Here is a 20,854-nt window from a genome sequence, read left to right as displayed (position 1 = left end):
ACCCACTCAAAACAAAAGCCTCCATGTATAGATTTTTTACCAATTCCTTTGGTTTAAACACTTTACTGCAGCTAATTTCAAGTTGTTAAGAAGACACTACTGAAAAGAAGAGATGCATTACAAAGCATAGCATAGCATATAGACTGAATCATATTGTGAAACACAGAGTATTTTCACCATTACATATACAGTAAACATAACTTCAAGAGTTTAATAGCAAAATATAGAAAACTATTAGGGATATTTGGGGTGTTTTTTAATTATGTTTGTATTTACCATTACTTAATTAGTCAGGAGTGTTCTGGGGAAAGGGAGCAATGTCTACAAATCCCAAGGTGGGAACCCCTTATATATTGGTATCTCTGAAATAAAGGGAATGACATGAGCAGGTGAGGACTGAGATATGGCCATTGGCAGGAGAAGGAAGCAGAAGCCAGACCATGAAAGAACCTTGGAGGCCTATTTAAAGCAGATGCACTGGTGGCTCTTACAATCCTAGCTATGCAGGAGGCTGAGATCTGAGGACCATAGTTCAAGGCCAGTCCATGCAGGAAAGTCCATGAGACTCTTTTTGATTGTTTATTATTTTATTTTATTGTAAGGGTGATGTACAGAGGGTTACAGTTATATAAGTAAAGTAACGAGCTCATTTCTTGTTGAACAGTGTTACTCTCTCATTTGTTTTCTGCTACTTTCTCAACCTCGGATTCCCCTCTCCCCAAGTTGTAAAGTTCATTTCCAACATAGTGTCTTGTGAGTATCACTGTTGCATTGATTCATCTTTTCTTTTCTTTTTTCTTTCTTTCTTTCTTTTTTTTTTTTTTTTTTTTTTGCCAGTCCTGGGGCTTGGACTCAGGGCCTGAGCACTGTCTCTGGCTTCTTTTTTTGCTTAAGGCTAGCACTCTGCTACTTGAGCCACAGCGCCACTTCTGGCCATTTTCTGTATATGTGGAATTGAACTCAGGGCTTCATATATACGAGGCAAGCACTCTTGCCATTAGGCCATATCCCCAGCCCCTGATTCATCTTTTGTCCTTTGTGTCCATGAAAATCTTACTCCCAACTTCCCAACTATTCACACACACACACACACACAATAGTGGAAAGAAAAAAGTCCATGCAAACTCTAAGCTTGACTATAAATTGGTCTGATTTACATTATTAAAAGCTCCTACTAGGTGTTGTGGGGAAAAATAGATTGGAAGGACTAGAATGGAAAGCAAAGGGCCAGTTGAGACACTATTGTACCAATATTGTAAGTGGTAGCCCATAGTGGGTTAGACTAGGAGAATGGAGCTAAAGAGAAGTGGATGACAGGGGTTAGAATTGAGAAGGCTTTGTGATTCATAGCTGTGTAGCAAAAGAGGGCCATCTACCAAGCAATAACTCAGCACAAGAAAACAAATCAACATACACAGACACACACCACAGTTCCTCCTGGGAGATCAGATTGGACTCTGCATATATTTTGCCTGATGGATGACCTGGTTCCAGTCAATTACTTCTGTTAAGTGCCTTATGTCAGATATAACATATGGCTACTGTGGCCTATGAGAAGCCTTCACTCTCAGCAATTCAGTTTAATTGTCCATTAGGGATTTCTGTGGGAATGAAGTGTTAAATAAAGCATGAGAAAATTGAATTAGTCATTGCTGTAATGAAATCCAATTTGTTTCATATGTAATTTATCAAAAGCATTTGAATCATACTTTATATATTAAATGAAATTATTGTTAGGAAACAATACTGAAATACTTGATCATACTGCCCAGATTTTTTAAAATATCACAAATAACTATAAGTTCTAAAATATCATATAAAACAGATGAGGCCTTAGTAACATTCAGATTTCAAAACCAGATGAGCCATGCATAGTGAATATCAATGAGAAATTATGTCCATATTCCCCTAAGAGCAAAAGCCAGGGGCTCCCATTCTGATGGATAAGATTTCCTTCCCAAATACACAAACACTGTTGGCAAGATAGTTTCCACATCCAGGGTTAGGTGATCCAGGGTTACGTGAATGTATTAGGTAAATATCCACAGTTGATTTGAAGAAAAATTCAGTTAAAGACTTTTCCTGTAAGTAGAGCTTTTGCTGTTCTTTTGTTTGCATAATATTCATTTCTCTCTTGTCTAAACAACTTTGCTGCCATGGTTTTCTGCTTCTTGGAGCTGTTGAGGGCCTATAGGCCTTCCATTTCATTATTTCACCATCCCCAGGGTGTATATTGTTCTGTCTGCATGGTAGACTACAATGTCTGATCTTTCAGCCATCGGGAAAAAAGAGAGGGAGAAAAAAACTTGTTTATCATTTTGGTCATAGTTTTATTAGCAAGGTCAATATATTGTTTTTTGTTTTTGTTTTTTGGCCAGTCCTGGGCCTTGGACTCAGGGCCTGAGCACTGTCCCTGGCTTCCTTTTGCTCAAGGCTAGCACTCTTCCACTTGAGCCACAGCGCCACTTCTGGCCGTTTTCCGTATATGTGGTACTGGGGAATCGAACCCAGGGCTTCATGTATACGAGGCAGGCTCTCTTGCCACTAGGCCATATCCCCAGGCAAGGTCAATATATTGTGATTAATTTTTATATCTTCCTTCTCCTCCTTTCTGCTCTTGTAATAGGGAGGCCGAGATCTCCTTCCTCCCTTCCCCCTTACTTCTTCTTCCCTCCCAGACCCCCATCCCCTTCTTACCTTCCCATTGTTGTTAAAGAAACTAATTTACTTTCTATATCCTGGAATTTTCGGACTGTAGTTCCAGGGTAGTATGTATTTGGTTTTTTGCTTGTATTTTCTAAATATGATAGCTTTCCAGGCATGCTCAGACTTGGGTTTAATTTTGTTGGAAAGAAAGTCAATTTAATTCACACAGGCACTTTTGGGGCATGAGGTATGTAACCTGTTTTCTTTTCTTTCTGTAATATTGGCAGTCATTGGCAAGTGTTGACTAGACCCAGGATTTAATTCATTAGGAATTGCAAATAGTTATATTACAATTCTTCTCTGGAAAAACCTTATTGTCATCATTCCCATAAGATATCGCATAAAAACCAGAGTAAAGAAAATGAAAAGTTTTCATCACATGAAGGTAGCATAACTGCCCAAAGAATACTTCCATTTGAAATGCATCCTGAGTATTGGAAGAATGCCTCTAGGTAACAATGCTCAGTTCACTTGTAATTCTTGATTCCTAGGTTCACATCTTCTTTATTCCTCTTTCCCAAAGTCATATTCCTTTTTCTTTTATTTTTCCCATAACATCCTGCCTCGATGGTCCACTGGAATTAAAGACCAAAAATTCCCATTTGGTTGAATTGCCTAATTGTTTTTATTCCTAGATGCAATGGGTTTCAGAGCCACCTGCTGAGTACCCAGACAGAAAGGCAACGTTTTCCTCCTGAGATTGCTAATTCTCTCTTACTTGGAGCCAGGTGCTTGTGTGGTCTGTACACACATTCAACTCCATGGACAGACACTCACTGGGGACCAATAAGTGGGAATAACCTATGCTGGGTTAAAAGACTTTTCTCCATAACTAGTCATCTCTGTGGACACATCCCTGTAATATCACAGGATCAGTAAACTCACACTCCACTTGGGAGGACAAATTGATCAAGATGGAATGACTCCTGAGAGACGACACTCACTAATGAGTAGTGTTTTTGCTTCATTACTATTTATTTTCTGGCTTCAAGGCTTAGATTCAACTATGGCAGGAGAAGATGCTCTTAGCAGTCATGTATCATTTTGTTATTTTGTTCCTCTGAACCCTGTCATTAATAAGATAATCAGAATTTTCCTATTTCCTGAACCCAGAGAGCATTATGGAAATTACATTTTAAAATTGATTTTTGTCATATTGATTCTTTTATAATTCTTCCCAGTGCTCTGAGACCTTGAGCAATGAATGATATATTGTGAAAAGGATGCTAATTGCTTTCCCTGGGGTTAAATATCTTTGTAAATCATGAATCCAGTAGCCACTAAGAACACAGATGAAGAATTGGCCATTAGTCTTACAAGAGTTATAATTGAGCTCTTAAAAATGTAATTCTAATGCAAATTTGTTTTCCATAGATTTTTTTCTCCTCTCTTAACATCTTCCCAACCAGTGAGATCTTAACATCTTCCAAAGGCAATAATTACTATGAATCTTTAGACTCTGCATATTCATTATCTTTGTTAACTTTATGAGGATTCCCTCCCAGAATCTCTTAGTGACTACCTGGTGCTCCACCAAGGGTAGGTCACTGTGGTGATTTTTCAGTGTACCTGGCCATCTTGATTTCCTCTGTTTATTTGTTTTGTTTTTGTTGCCAATCCTGTGGTTTGAACGCAAGGCCTGAGCACTGTCCCTGGCTTCTTTTTGCTCAAGGCTAGCACTCTACCTCTTGAGCCACAGTGCCACTTCCATTTTTTTTTCTATATATGTGGTGCTGAGGAATCGAACCCAGGGCTTCATGTATATGAGGTGAGCACTTTACCACAAGGCCATATTCCCAGCCCCTGACTTCCTCTGTTGACTGTATGATGGCATTGGCAGGTGGTAAAAAATGCTAGAATTAAAATTCCTCTCCTCTCTATCCAGACAGACTTAACCAGTATCTTCTTGTGTGAGGAAGCAGACTAGATCAAGCCTCTATGTGTTATTTTTAATTTCGCTAAGCAAGAAAAATGAACTCTTCTCTTTTCTCCCCCACCTCCTATCTATACTTCCCTCCCCCCACCCCTCTTTCCTCTCATTTTATTCTGCTGCTGTCATGGATAAACCACCCCCAGGTGTGAAGATAGAGTGTCTTAATAGGGTGGTTTTACTTTAGACTTTTTCTTGGTGGGGAGAAAAGGTAAAAATGGCAAGACTAGGTGTAAATATGGCACGGTGGGCTACGTGTAATCCCAGCTAACAAAGATACATAAGGTAGGATGATCATGGTCCAAACAGACACAGGCAAAATGGCAGACTGAAAAATAACTAAAGCACAATGGACTGGGGGCACAGCTCAATCAGCAGAGCCAACTGCCTAGCAATTTAAACCCCAGTGCTCACCCCCTAAAAAAGAAAAAGGAAGCTCTGTTAAAAACAAACAAAGCAAAACACATAGTGTGCAAACTGGGGAAGCACAACTTTGGGTACTAAGAGAAAATGCACACACTGAAGGAATAGAGAGAGGAGTTAGATTGTATGGAGGAAGTTTCTGCCCAGGTGCCCATAGCTGTCCATTATGCAAATAAGGGAGGGATCCTGATTGGATGACATTTACATATGGTGGTAATTCATTTGTCAGGTCCAAGCAGAAAAATAAGACTTCTGGGAGAAAAGGGGCATCCTTGTAGTGGGGATATTGTGATATTCTGAGGTAAAAGCTGTAAAGTCTAACTCAGGATCTATACAAGAATACAGAGAAGATGAGTGACTGCAAAATCTGCAAGTTGCTGTGGGATTCTACTCTGAATTTTAGGCCCAGTTAGCTACTTGGAACCCTTTTTGGAGCTTGAGCTTTCATAAGGTTCATGTAGCTAATGTAGACTGTCTCTGGTGATGTGTGGGTCTCCTAGGGTTAATAAAAACATTGCTGCATTTGTCCACCCCTTGTCCCTCCATTCTGTGTTCCCCCTTACTCCTTTGTAAGACAAAAGGTAAGGAATTATCCTTTTAATAACGCCTTTTAAGCAACTAGACTTGTTAAATTTAGGATATAGTCTCCAAATATTTATTTGTAATGCAACAGGGGCCAATTAGCACAATTCAATTTTTAAATCTCTGATAAATACAACAAAACCACTACTACCATAGGAAAACCCAGCTATGTATGTTTTAACAATGGGAATACTTACAGGAGATTTGAAATGTCTAGTTGAGAACCTTACCATTCAAACTGTTGGAAAGGTAGAATTCAGAGCCATGTTCTTACTGATCAGAATCTGCATTTTAACACCATCCTCAGTGAGTCTTAGGCTCATGGCAGTGTGAGAAGCCTGGGTTAGGCTTCTAACTTCCTCTATTTACTGTGAAAGTTCAGTGTATCACATTCTGACTTCACATTCCCTATCTATAAAACATGAGAAAGCGGGATCATTTATTCACAAACCCAATTCATTTGAAAAAAAATACTCATTGAATATTCATTGCACTGGAGATAGAGCCTTGAGCAAGGAAACCCATTTTTCAGTTCTTTTCCAGCTTGATCTAAACTTTCTTATTTATTAGTGGATTTCTCAACAAGTGAAACTATTTCCCTCTTGTCTTTCTCCTACCTTCTTACAATAACAGTCCTAGTATCATGTAGCTTTGTAGGAAGACAGATGCCAGAGAAAATGAGGAAAATACTGTCTCTAGTTCAGAAATCTACTTCCTTAAAACTGGAGTAAAAGAATGTGCACATGCTTTGAACATCCACCACTGCTGCTGAAAACTGCTACAGATTGCTTCCATCTGGATTCTGAGGTTCTCTGACTTGGCTTTCAAAATTGCTCCACAAATCACAGGGAAATTTCACAGTATTTTAGAAACAGTGAGATTCTGTCAGCCTACCACGCGTCCACTCTGTGTCTTCTCTCTCACAATGGTACATGCTGGCAAAGGTGCAAAGGTCCAGCTATAATTATAAAGCCCAAACTTGAACTGGTTTGCTACTAGTCACGAGGCTATAAGCCTTTTTATCTTTTAAGCTCCATTAATAGAACCTGAAGAAAAATAGGGAGAAAAAAAGGAAGACATGAAGAAGAAAGAAGTATACATTGTACCCTCAGGGCTAACCTCTGTCCCTTTTCAGGATCCCTAGGTATTTCAGGCCGCCTTTGGTTTAGCTCCTTCATTTAGCAGCCAGTAAAGGAAAAACTAAAGCTTTTATTTGAAAATGGCATTTCCTTTCCTTCAGAGGGCAGATTTCCAAAGCAATTCTCTACAAAGGCTCAGGGAAAATTTGATTGCAAAGACAAGACACTTAGTCAATTTTACAAAATTGCTCTTTTATTGACCGTTGAAAATAGTATTACTCTTGCTGCACATGAGAAACCAAGATGTTATTCTGCCAAGAACCTCTCTAGTCCTGTCAATGTATACAAGTATAATTCAATAATATGCTCTTGTCTTTGTTCAGAGTGTTGATTGGTAGAGATGTTTTGTAAGCTAATTATACCACTGTGTATTTGTACTTTTAGGTCCTAATACTGAGTGACACATAGGAACATCAAAAACATATCAATAAATATTTGTTAAATTAATAAGTGAAATAGTGTTCAGAAAAGCAACAGAAAATATCATTTAGACCCCCATCTGTCAAGAACTCAGCAGCTGGTTATGTGACCAGTCATCATCTGCTCTCCCTCTCTGCAATGCTGTTTTAATAAAAGGGAATAGCATTGATTTATAGCCCTGAGCTTCAGTTTGCTTCCAGGATTGCTCAGTATTATGGTCTTTTGGGAAGACAAGATTGTAAAAAATAATGCCATGTGGGATAAAGCAAACACATAATGGTCAAATGGCTATGTACTGGAAAATTCTTCAGAACCAAACAAACTGTTCACCTAATGAGCTCAGCTGGTGAGTTTCAAATTATAACAAAGAGCAGAGAGCAGTCTGAAGCCCTTAAAGACTGTGTATGTGTGTGTGTGTGTGTGTGTGTGTGTGTGTGTGTGTGTATGTATGTGTAGTGACTTCTGAAACACACTACATGAAAGCATGTTCTTCAAAGAAACTGGCTGAATGCTTTACGTTTACTAATCCTCGTTAGTAACTGCTCTCATTTCTCCTGTTTACTTCTTTCCCTTTTCTTCTCTCCTTTCTCCTACCCATCTTAAGGATGCAATTAAAATCCCATTGCCTAGTGGTTTCTGCTAGAGAGCTAAACTACCTGACCCCATGTAATCTGCTGCATGAATAGAGATCAGGATTTTATCTTCCAGCAACTCGATTTGAGATGGTTGCTAAGGAGACACTTGGCATCTCTGTGTCCTAGGTGCCCTACTGCTTGGGAAGAATTACAGCCAGCTTTGCCTGTTACTTTCCCAGAGAGAAAATATGAAAACTCATTAGGGTAGCCAACAGTTGAGATTCCACTAGTCTCTTTACAGAGTGTTGAGAACTGCTAGCCTTGGAGTGTATCTTGTGACAATATTGGCATCTCAATGAGTCTGTGTTCAGAACTGACAGTGAAGTTTTGTTGTAGGAAATAGAAGTGTGAATGGTCAGGCTCTGGGTACCAGATTCTCTGACCCAGCATGTGGCACAAATGTATTTTGTTGTTTATCACATTTATTTGTTTATTTTTGTTTTGTTTTGTCTTGTTCTTCAGGGCTTGAGCTCAGGACCTGGACACTGTCCCTTGGCTTTTTTGCTCAAGGCTACTGCTCTATCACTTGAGCTAGAGCTTCACTTCTGGCTTTTTTAGTGGTCAACTGAAGAAAAGCATCTCATAGACTGACTTTGAACCTCGATCCTCAGATCTGAGCCTCCTGTGTTGCTAGGATTATAGGTCTAAGTCACACTGGCACTGGATTTCTTTTTTTTGTGTGTGTGTGTTTGTTTGTTTAGAGTTGCCCACCTCCTAAAGATCAGAGTCATGACATCAAGATGCAATCTCAGTCCTGTTTCTACTAATGGTGTGATTCTTAGCAAATACCCTCTCCAATCATCAGTTGTCCTAGAAGGAACAAAATCATAATGCTTCACAAGGTTGTCCTGAGCATTAAAGAAGATAATAAAAAAGAGAAAAGCTAATTGTAAATTTTATAGTGTGTGTTAGGTTCTATTCTAGGTATTGTTCCTCTAGGGTACAGACTTTACATTTTTTAGCCATCAGTATGTTAAGGAGCTCCAAAGATCAATACTCACAGAAGGAAGGCATAGGAAGCGGGGTGGGGGGTGGGGGGAGGAATCAAACTTTGAGTACATACAGCAGTCTCTGAAACCCAACTGCAAGCTCTGAAACTACATTGTCTAAAGGGCCACCTTGAATGGGACCAGACCTATTTTCTCTTTGGTTATAGATTGAATGTTGATTCCCTCTCACCCCCATACTGTAATTCATACACAGAAGTCCTAACTCCCAATGTAATGGTGTTTATATATGGTCCCTCTGGACAGTAACTAGGTTTACATGAATTAGGTTAAAAAGAAGAAGGAATCTTGTTTTCCAACATAGGAGGACACAGTGAGAAAGTGGCTGACTGCAAGCCAGAAAGAGAACCTTCACTAAGAGTCCAGCCAGCTGGAAACTTCAACCTCCAGAATAGGTGTATGTTGATCAAGCCGTTGATTCTATTGTACTTTATTTTGCCAGTCCTGGGACTTGAACTCAGAAACTGACCTTCTTTTGCTCAAGGCTAGCACTCTTAACACTTGAGCCACAGTACCACTTCTGGCCTTTTCTGTTTATGTGGTACTGAGGAATCAAACCCAGGACTTCATGCATGCTAGGCAAGCACTCTACCACTAAGCCACATTCTCAACCCTGTTCTTTAAAAAAGATAATGACCAAATCTAAGATATGCTTCCCCAGTTACTTATTTGATGTGCACATCCCTAGGAAAAAGCATTGATCTTTGTCTAGCTCAGAAAAGGCTGATCCACTAAAGGCCAAGAGGAACTAGACAGTGCACAGTTCCATCATTCTTCCTACTTTTTATTCTTCCCTAATTAAAAAACAACCAATCAAACAAACTTATTCTACAGTGATATTTTTTGGCCAGGTGTAAGTTCTGAATGAGTTGTTGACCTTTGCATTTCACTAATACTTCTCAACACTATTTGGTTCCATTCTCCCTTAGCAAAGATCCCTTCAAACCATGCTTCTCAATTACTTTTTCACTTGCAAAACATGCAGAGCTACAACATCCATCTGTTAGCCATGGTGGTTATTGCATCAGAGAATTTCCTCAAGACAACAATCACTGGTGAGATGATAAGTACCTTCTTCCTCTATTATATCCATCTTATGTGGAATTCAACTCTTCCAACTCCTGGGGACAGTTTACTGTAACAAAAACAAATTAATTTAAGCATGTAAGCATTATGGTAAGATGTGCATTTTAGGAAGATTTTGCATAGGCAAAGGATGGTAAAACTAGAAACAGGAAGACCATTGAAAGACATTCAATTAAACATGATATATGAGTCACATATTTATTCTGTTTAGTTCCAAAGTTCCACTACAAGTATACCACATAAAAAAGCACGAAGCAAATAAGTGGACGAGAAAACCAATGAAGAAGCAGCTCATCACTATTTGGAAGCTATAAAATGATAGAACGTAAGCCATGTATGGTGGTATATGCATATAGTCCAATACTTGGGAGATTGAGGCAGGGAGATGACTCAAGTCAGGAAGAACCACCCCGAGTGTCAGGGATTGAACATAAAAGCTTCCCCCACAGCCTTCAGGTGCTTTGCTCCTAGCACAGCTGGTGGAGATATTTGTCCTTTTTATTGTTAGTATAAAGGTGATGTGGGCTGGGAATATGGCCTAGTGGCAAGAGTGCTCGCCTTGTGTACATGAAGCCCTGGGTTCGATTCCTTAGCACCACATATATAGAAAATGGCCAGAAGTGGCGCTGTGGCTCAAGTGGCAGAGTGCTAGCCTTGAGCAAAAACAAGCCAGGGACAGTGCTCAGGCCCTCAGTTCAAGCCTGGGATTGAAAAAAAATTCTATTCCTATAAAGGTGATGTACAGAGGGATTACAGTTTTATAAGTCAGGTAATGAGTACATTTCTTTTTGGACAATGTCACCCCTTTCCAGATTTCCTGTCCCATCCCCACCTATAGTTGCATAGTCCATTTTCAGCATAGTGTCTATTCTGCTGTATTTGTTCACCCGTTGTCCCTCCATTTCCATGCCTTCCTTCCCAAAGTGGTTGTGATATTTTTGGGAAATAGAAACTTCAAGAAATGTGGTCTCACTTCATGTTCCCACCATCATGATGTTAAGTCTGAGGATCATGTTTCAAAGCCAGGACAGGCAGGAAAGTCCATGAGGACCATATCTCCAATTAGCCACTAAAAAGCTATAAGATGAGTAGTGGCTTCAGTGGTAGAGTGCTAGTTTTAAGCAAAAAGCTCAGGGATAGTGCCCAAACCCTGTGTTCAAGTCCCAAGATTGACACAGAAAGAAAAACCATTAAATTGGTCAATTTGTAAATTGTTGAAAATAGAATCCTCTCAACTTAGACCAAGCATGAAGGCATTGATTAAAGAACCTGAAGAACTCACAGAGCTTTTGAGAAGGAGGCAAAAATAAAAAGCTAAGTAACATAGTAGCTGCCCCCTCATAAACTAGGAAACGAACACACTATAGTCACTGTTGGATCATACTGACTGCCATCATCCTAGGCAGAGGTGACTCAAATTCCCTTTCTATAGAACGTGAGTTCTTCTAGTCAGAGAAGCCTAAAATGGCAGTAACTGCAATGTTGTTTTCAGTGTTCCAGGCTTTGCTCTCTGGAAGCCATGTGAGGTGGTGAGGATAGGATGGAGATAGTCAGTAACTTCAGTGGTTCACTACTTAGTCTCTGAAGCATCTCCCTGTACTTGTATGTCAAAATAATAAACCCTTCTCTAACGTGAAGCAGCTATCTTTGGTACAAAAAAAGCTCTGCTATCTCCATAAAGTGAGATGCCCAAAGTCACAGGAGTCTCTGCTTCTATCTCTTGGAGATTTTTAAATTCATTTTCTAGAATTATTATTGTTCTATTCCAATGTTTTGCAGCCTGTCTATTAAATAACATCTAACCCAAAACAACACATGTGAAAAGGTAGTGGCAAAAGGAGAGTAGAGCGAATGAAAAACCAGGTAGATACATTTTTAAAAATTATCCAACAGACAGAGGTAACAAATATGAAGAGAAGTAGAATCTTTATGGACAAGTGTTAAACAAATACTTTGGCAAGGTCAAGATCAAAGTTAAAATTACCAGCAGACAGCCAAGTTTTACAATATAAGAATAAGTCTAGAATGTTACCACCATGCTTCAGTTTTTATAAATTTGGTGGCCTGTTTATAAATTATTATAGTTCAGAACAACATTGATCCTTGGACTGTCCTCTGGTTACTATACTGCACGTTAATGTTACTAAATCATAACTTTGCAAGGACATTGGAAGAGTAGCAAGATATCTTTCCCTAACTCTGCCTGGAGTGTGGCTGAGGAAGAAGTTACTACTGAATAAACAAAACTTTCCTTCTTCCCTATTTGTGATTGACTAAAATGAAGACTTCTCAGCTTCTGCTCTTGAAGACCAGTAGATCACAATAATGCAATTTCACTGAAGCAATCTCACCAAAGAAAGCTGTGCACTGCTTGAAAATATTTTCTGCATTATTTCCAGAAAGGGACTATAATGGTGATTAGAGCTCTTGCATTTCTAATATTGTAGCATGTACTTGTAGCTTTGCATAATCCCTTTACAAAAATTATATAAACACTGGAAGTATTCATTGCTAGTGAATAGTATAATTCCTTTGATTATTAAGAGTACAAAAGTGTTTTGGGCTACTGGTTTTCAACACCATGTTTTTTCTCTTCTTATCTTTATTATGCATAGATGTGATTGCCCTATTCCATGTGGTTTGGGAGGTTGGTTTTCTTGCTTGGGCAAAATAGCTTTTAAAAGATTGTTGGTCCTGGGCCTTGAATTCATGGGCTGGGCACTGTCCCTGACCTTTTTGCCCATGGTTAGCATGCTACCACTTGAGCTACAGCTCACATCTGGCTTTTTGCTGGTTAAAGTCCCATGGATTTTCCTGCTCAGGCTGGCCAAAGTAGCTAGAGTAAAGGTATGGACCTGGGCTGGGACTATGGCCTAGTGGAAAGAGTGCTTGCCTCGTATACATGAAGCCCTGGGTTCAATTCCTTAGCATCACATATATAAAAAAGGCTAGAAGTGGTGCTGTGGCTCAAGTGGCAGAGCAAAAAGAAGCCAGGGACAGTGCTCAGCCCTGAGTCCAAGCCCCAGGACTGGGAATAAATAAATAAATAAAGGCATGGACCTGTGCTTGAAAGTTTTTGAAATGACAATGTAGGATTGATAATATATAAAGAAATTTCTACTAGAACTTTGAAATATAAAAATAGTAGTGGAGTTGTAGGTCTGTGGTAGAGTACATGCATAGCATGCAGAAGGCTCTGTATTTGATCCTCAGCATAACATGATAGGTGAATAGATGAGAGAGAGAGAGACAGAGACAGAGACAGAGAGACAGAGACAGAGACAGAGAGACAGGGTCTAAACTTATTAAGTACAAATTGCTTTCTGTGTTAGTATTGGGGCTTGAAATCAGGGCCTCATACTCTCAGGGTTTTTCTGCTCAGGTCTGATGCTTGAGCCACACCTCCACTTGAGCCACACCTTCACTTCCAGCTTTTTTTGGAGCTAAGAATCTCAGAAACTTTTCTTCCCAGGCTGGATTGAACTACAGTCTTTAAATCTCAGCTTCCTGAGTTGCCAAGATTCTCAGCATGAGTCACTGGTGCCCAGAAAATTTAGTGATAACTAGTGGATATTAGTACAGGTTTGAAATGTCCCTTCTAAATTCATATCACCTAAAACCTTAGGATATGACCTTATTTGGAAACAAGGTCTTTCCATACATAATTTGTTAAGGTGAAGTGTGGTCATGCTGGATAGGATCAGTCTATTCCATGAGGGGTGATGTTATAAGAAGGAAATTTAGACTCTCTCACATAGGGAGAATACCATGTGACTATGAAGACAAAGAACACAGAGGATTGTCAGCAACCTGCAGAAGTTATAAAGAGGCGATGAAAAAGGAGGACTCCTGTAAAGACTTCAGAGGGCAAAGGTTCCTGTTGACATGTCAATTTCAGATTTCTGGCCTCCAGAAATATAAGGGGACAACCTTAGACCATTTAGGTTCATGACACTTTGTTATTGCAGCCCCAAGAAACCCTGAGCATTGCAATGTCATATGCACTAGGCTTTGGAGAGCTGACTCATTCTAACAAAAATCATCTGACTATTTTATATACTTGAATGGTGACTTGTTAAACTAGAGTGGGAAACAGCTGACAGAATAACTGGCATTCCCTCAAAGAGCACCAGCCTGGCACATTGTCCTAAATTCTAAATCAGATATACGAAAAAGAAACTAATTTCATACAGCATCTGATATATATATATATCAGGTACCTTATGTGTCACAAGCATAAAAACACAACTATGGTAAAAGGTATATTATATAGCACATAATCAGTAGAACTGATGGATCTGAAGGGATATCAGGAAGAACTCTTTGGTACATACAGGTCCAAAAGCCTTATACATTCAAGGTTCTGAAAGAGTTAGCACATGTGTTGGGCTAACAAAAGGGGTTATACAAGATATAGCAGGAGTCAGGCACCAGTGACTCACATCTGAAATCTTAGCTACTCAGGAGGACAAGATCTGAGAATGAAGATGTCAAGTCAACAAGGTCAAGAAAGTATATGTATGGAAATTCCTGTTTCCAATGAACCATCAAAAAGCCAGAAGTAGAGCTGTAGCAGCCCTGAGTGAAAAAGCTAAGGAGTCTACGGCCATACCACCCTGAACACGCCCGATCTCATCTGAAAATGCTAAGTAACAGCACCCTGATGCTGGCTTTTAAAAAAAGATGTGGCAGGAGAGAAAGCTAGGCAAAGCCTTTTACATGGTTATGCTTTTCATCTAAGTTCAGTAAGGAAGCATTAAAGTTTATTATATAAAAGGAGTTCATTAGATTAATCTTTTTGAAAAGACAAGTCTGGCTGCAATTCAGAATACAGATTGGAGGGGAAAGCATGTTGATGACAGCAGAGGTCCAAATCGGGACTATATATACCACACCCCAGCGGACAATCATTATCCCACCCACCCACAAAGCCAAGCAGGAGGCCAAGCTCTTCTTCCCCAGTGCCTGGAGGCTGTCTCCTTAACCTCTTCTCACAGATGCAGACCTTGGAAAAAATTCAGGCTGAGCATGTACCTGAGTTACCAAGCAGTGTGAGTGAACATGGTTATTAGATTATTGGATTGGGTTAAGACTGAGATTTGGGGCTATATTTTTCCTCTTGCCACTTCAAATGATGTTAGCTCATAACATCAGTTCCACATTGGTATATAATGGAGTAACATTTTATTTATACACTTAAATGTAGGGTGGGTGAATTTTTAAATCTGACATAGGTGGACAAACACTCCACAATGTATCCTGAACAACCTTTGTAGTCAGATGTACCAGGCTAAAGAAGGCATTCTTTTTTTTTTTTTTTGACCAGTCCTGGGACTTGGACTCAGGGCCTGAGTACTGTCCCTGGCTTCCTTTTTGCTCAAGGCTAGCACTCTGCCACTTGAGCCACAGTGCCACTTCTGGCTGTTTTCTGTATATGTGGTGCTGGGGAATCGAACCCAGGGCCTCATGTATATGAGGCAAGCTCTCTCGCCACTAGGCCATATCCCCAGCCCAAGAAGGCATTCTTTATAGTTGCTTTACAGTTGTATAAATGCACTGTAGTATTGACTATTTTCTTATGTATTAGTAAATAATCTCTCTATGGTATCTTACTAGTACACCAGCCTCTTCTATGGATTTCCATATATTCTTCTAAGATATTTTTCTAGACTTGGTCTTACTAGGAATATTTCCAAGTCTAACAAGGAAGCTCATTTAAACACTGATAGATTCTAGCAAATCAACTTCTCAAAACATTGCTGCAATTCATAATTCTAACGCTAGTCAGAAAATGCCTAAACACTTATTTCTGTAGGAGTATGGTACATGTTATACCACCATACATGTTAACTAACATTTTTTAGGCTAAAATTTTAATTTTTGTTGGGATGATAAAAGCTACATGTTTCAGGAGACGGAGAACATGTCTTTCTCTTAACCTGTTAAAGAAAACGTTGTGAATGTGAGTGACTTGGGTGAGGGGCAGTGGTGAGAAGGAATCCACTCACCTCTTGGCAATTGGAAACAAAGAAAAGAAGGGGAAGGGCCTGGAGTCCCAATAACCCATCAAGGGACCACCCCCCAGTAACCTAACTTCCTCCCACTAGACTCTACCCCCTAAAGGTTTTACCATATCCCAATAATGCCATGGCATGGTGACCTAGCCTTCAAGCTTGTCGTAGGCAAGACATTAAAGGCCCTAAATATGCAAATAATTCCATAGAGACAATAAGTTTCTTGCTTTGCTGAGCTTGCATTTCAAGATAAATCCTGAGACAGGATGGAATGACAGAGGGGAGAAAAATTTGGAGTTGGCAGGCAGACTGGGGACTCTGAAAGGAAGGAAGGGTCCAGAATGCATTGAAATTAGGGAAGTAAAGCCTAAATACCATGTAAGCTGAGAAGGTTTTTTGAAAGGGAACATACTACTTCCTAGAGTTCATAAAATCCCATTTTTGTTATGTCAATTATACCTCATATAAGTAGTGAACCTCTTATTAGTGATTCTGTGAGATGATTAGTTCTGGCCTTCCTCCCAGGAAGGCAGCTGTACGGATTTCATGAGTTGTTTCAACACAAGGAGGAGCCGCCAGAAGAGCGAGTTTGACATCAAGACTTGAGGAAGGTACGAACAGGATGCCTCTGATCAGTAAGATGGAACATCAGAAGGCTTGCTCTGTGTCCTATTTTAGGTAACAAATCTAAATCTGTTTTCATCCTCACTTCAAACCCTGTATGAGCAAGTATAAGGAGACCATCCAAATGTGAGTCTGAGTGTAGGTGTTTAGTCACACCTTCAAAAAGCGGTCTTGCAGTCCTTAAAGACAGGCTCTGCGGAGCTGTGAGAAGACCAGGAAGAGCCAGGTTTCACCAGTACATGAGAGCAATGGGAGAAACCACATGACCAGTGGGATAGCCACAGTGAAAAAAAACACTAGACAAGCTGAGAGCAGGGCTGCCCAGCTCCTTCTGTATGGGATGGTCAGCGAGTTTGCACAGAGAACTCTACACGTGAGATAAGTGTGGAAGATGAGCAACAAACAGGTCACCATGAAAAACCAGAGTGTGAGATGCTCCATTTCTTTTTTTAGGTCTAGAGTTGCAAATGGCCACAAATTGTGTGGCTTATAGCTTCAGAAATTTGTCCTCTTATTGTTTAGAGATTAGGAGTCAGGAATCAGAGTGTCAGCAGGACTATACTCCTCTGGGAGCTCTAGAGATCTTATTCCTGCACTCTTTCAGTAGTGGCTTGGCTTCCTTGGCTTGTAGCCATATCACTCTGATCTGCCTCATCTTCGCTAAATCCATTTTCACTTGATCTACAGTTTGGCCATGATAACCCAGAATAATCTCATTCCAGTATCTCTAAATTGATTACATTAGGGACGACCTTTTCAAATAAATGCACATTTACAGGTTCTGGGAGGTTAGAACATGGATACATTCAGTCCATTACAGAAGGTGTTCCAAGGCTGCTTGGGACAGAACCCAGAACCCAGACTGTTCTCCTCTTCCTTGTCTTCCTCCTGTCATCATCTTCTTCCTCTGTCTTCTCTTCCCCCTCTCTTTCCTTCTCCCTCCTCCTCCTCCACTTCCTCCTCCACTTCTCCTCCTCCTTCTTGGGGTTGTTTTTTGTTTTTGTTTTTTCATGAAGCGTTCCATATTTTTGCAATACTTACAAAAACCATTTGGTGTAAACCAACTGAACAACTCATGGCGGGAGAGGGAAAGGGGGAGGGGGAGGGGGGAATGAAGGAGGAGGTAACAAATTGTACAAGAAATGTACCCACTGCCTTACATATGAAACTGTGACCCCTCTATACATCAGTTAGACAATAAATAAGTAATTATTAAAAAAAAACCAAATTGTAGAGTTAACATGTTTCCATTTGTCATGGCTGTACACCAGGAGTGAAGTTGTTGAAGTATGTGATAACACGTACATGTGTGTGCACATGCACTGGAACTTGAACTCAGCATATCCCTTTCTTATTTTTTGTATTCTATACTTATAGACTTTTTTATTATTGTTGTTGTTAAGCAGTTGTAGAAGTGGTTACAATTCCATAAATCAGATTTGGAGTACAATGCTTCTTAGTCTTCTTTGGCTTCTTTGGCTCCTATTACCCCCTACCGCCACCTCTTTTCCCTACCTTTAAGTTACATAACTCTTTTTTTGCCCTGTCCTTGGGCTTGGACTCAGGGCCTGAGCACTGTCCCTGGTTTCTTTTTGCTCAAGGCTAGCACTCTACCTCTTGAGCCACAGCGCCACTTCCCACCTTTTCTGTTTATGTGGTACTGAGGAATCGAATCCAGGGCTTCGTGCATGTTAGGCAAGCACCCTACTGCTAAGCCACATTCTCAGCCCATAACTCATTTGTATATAATGTGTAATGAATGTAATAACTACATTTGCTCACTTTTCCTCCCTCCAATCTGTGCCCTCCTTTGCCTACTCTTGGGGTTGGTTTTGAAACAGAGTCTTGCTATGTAGTCCAATCTGACCTCCAATTCATGATCTTCCTGCCTCCTCCTTAAGTGTTGGGTGATTCCAAGAGCGAGCTACCATGCTCAGCCTAGATTCAAACTTCTTTTTTCTTTCAATCATTATTATCCCAAATAGTTGTATAAAGGGATTTCAATGTAATGTTTCCAATGTATCCAATCTCTTGATTGGTGTCAACCCTCCTCTCCCTCCCCCACCTTCATCTATTCCATTCCCACTTGTCCTTAAGTTTCCTATCCTGTGCATACATTGACTATTGTGACCATCTTCACCCACCATTCCTCTTCCCATGCTGGACTCAGAACTTCTTGACAAAAAGACCTTGGATGATTAGGTCTGCACTGCCTTAAACTCCCTTCACCCACTCTCCCTCTGACCTCCAGGATGCAGTTGACTCTTTCAATTTCCAGCCATGAAAGGGTTTCCCATGTCTCCAAGCCTCTAAGCAATTCCTTTCAATCCTTCTCAGTTCTAATCAAGTTGGATGATGGCAGGGAAATGAGTAGACTGGAGCAATGACTAGGAGCAAGTTCATATAGAGAATAAACTAGAACATTCCAAATGTTCCTATTCTATCAAGCAATCAAATCTTCATTGGGACAACCAAGATCAAGAGGATATTCCTATTTTGCCTGACTTTAGATAAGTAGCAATTAGGTTTGCTTCTAGGAAATGTCAGAAGTTCCTCTCTGAATTCTTTTTTTTCTCCTATTTACTCACGAACAGCAGCTGCTCTCAAAAAGTGGTTCACTTTGGAGTAAATGTTATTTGCCTCTCAGCACAGAAATATCCTGCTCGTTTGTTTTGTTTATGTCTCCGGAGAACGGGACAGAATGAGCTGAGTATTCATAAGGTTGCCGATAACTTGTTTTGGATTCTCTCCATCGTGGAGGAACAGCCGCTGATGAAGAGAAATGCCTGAATTTCAATGGGGAAAGTCAACATGAGGTGAATGACAAAGATGTCAGCTGCAAGATTAATGTATTCCTATTTTCCTGTTATTGCTTCATTGCAATTAAAGCATGAAATGGATTATGAACATATAGAAACACATCTTCCCTGGTGAATTTGCACCTGGCATACTGTTAAACTGTGGGTGATATGATTGGCATGGTGCATATTACACTATGATGGGAGCCTTGAATAGTTAATCTGGAGCTCCCAGGGAGAAAAACATAGTCTATTAACATAAAGGCAGATAAAAAAGTATTATTTGTTTATTAACACACATATTATTTTTCTTTTGACAATGGGATCCTGCCATGTAACCCAGTGTGGCCTCAAATTCCTGATCTTGCATTAGCCTCCCAGGTGCTGGGATTACAGGTGTGCATCACCATGCCCAGCTGAGTATCTTATATTAAAGATCATAGATAACTGGGAGAAATTAAGGGACAGAGAGACAAAAGAAGACAATGAATGGTGGATATGTAAAGGATGTGTAATCTGTGAAAGAGTGACTGGGAAGCAGATTGGAGGAAACAAGTCAGTTGCTCTGCTCCCATTTTTTTCCCTTTGGAACCAGGTGTATGTGAGGGAGGGCCAGTACTGTAGCTTGGAATGAGGTCCTCAAGTACTTTACCACTTGAGCCATGTCCCTAGCTCTTGTGTTGTTTTCTACATGTGTAAATCACTATTGTTGCTATTCATACTGGTCCTGTAATATCTCCCAGGCATTTCCAGGACTGCTGCCTTTCTGTGTCTGAAGACTATTGTCTACTCCTTCCCATCCCCACCAACTCCCACTGATAAAGAGACATATAACCTCTCTCGCTTTCCATCCTGAGAAAGAACTACAGCTAGACGGATCTAGGGCTGGAATGTAAGGCAATATCTGTGGCTAAGAGAAAGCTGATCCTCTCTGTTATCTCTCTGACTCTCTCTCTGTCTCTCTCTGTCTCTCTCTGTCTCTGTCTCTGTCTCTGTCTCTGTCTCTGTCTCTCTCTCTCTCTCTCTCTCTCTCTCTCTGTGTGTGTGTGTCTCTCTCTCCGTGTTTGCAAAATCCTGGTGTATAGAGGACTGGTCCTAGGGTTCTTTGAAGGGTTCCAGCATTTGTAGGTGCCACCCAAGAACAGATGGAACACTAATGAGCCACAGGCTCTCCCTCCATCCTGTGACTGGCTCTCACCTAGGAGTGGAAGTAAAGAGGCTGAATCTTCTTCTATCCGTTCTCTGGTCACAGATAGGTTGGATTGGACTGAAGTTGAAGAGGGAATATTTTTGCTGGGTAGATGGCAGAGGACTCAGACAGACTTCAGTCCAGAACGTTGTCTTAAATGTTCTACCTTTTGGAACATTTTCTGTCTCTGAGATTGACTATCTTTCTCTTTCTCTAAATTAAATGATCCCACTTATACTCCAGGATTATGGTGAAGACACACAAGATAACTATGTTCATGTCTTCTTTAATGTACTTATTA

The sequence above is a fragment of the Perognathus longimembris genome, chromosome 3, assembly GCF_023159225.1.
Source record: "Perognathus longimembris pacificus isolate PPM17 chromosome 3, ASM2315922v1, whole genome shotgun sequence".
Lineage (NCBI taxonomy): Eukaryota > Metazoa > Chordata > Mammalia > Rodentia > Heteromyidae > Perognathus > Perognathus longimembris.
This window is presented reverse-complemented; position numbering follows the sequence as displayed.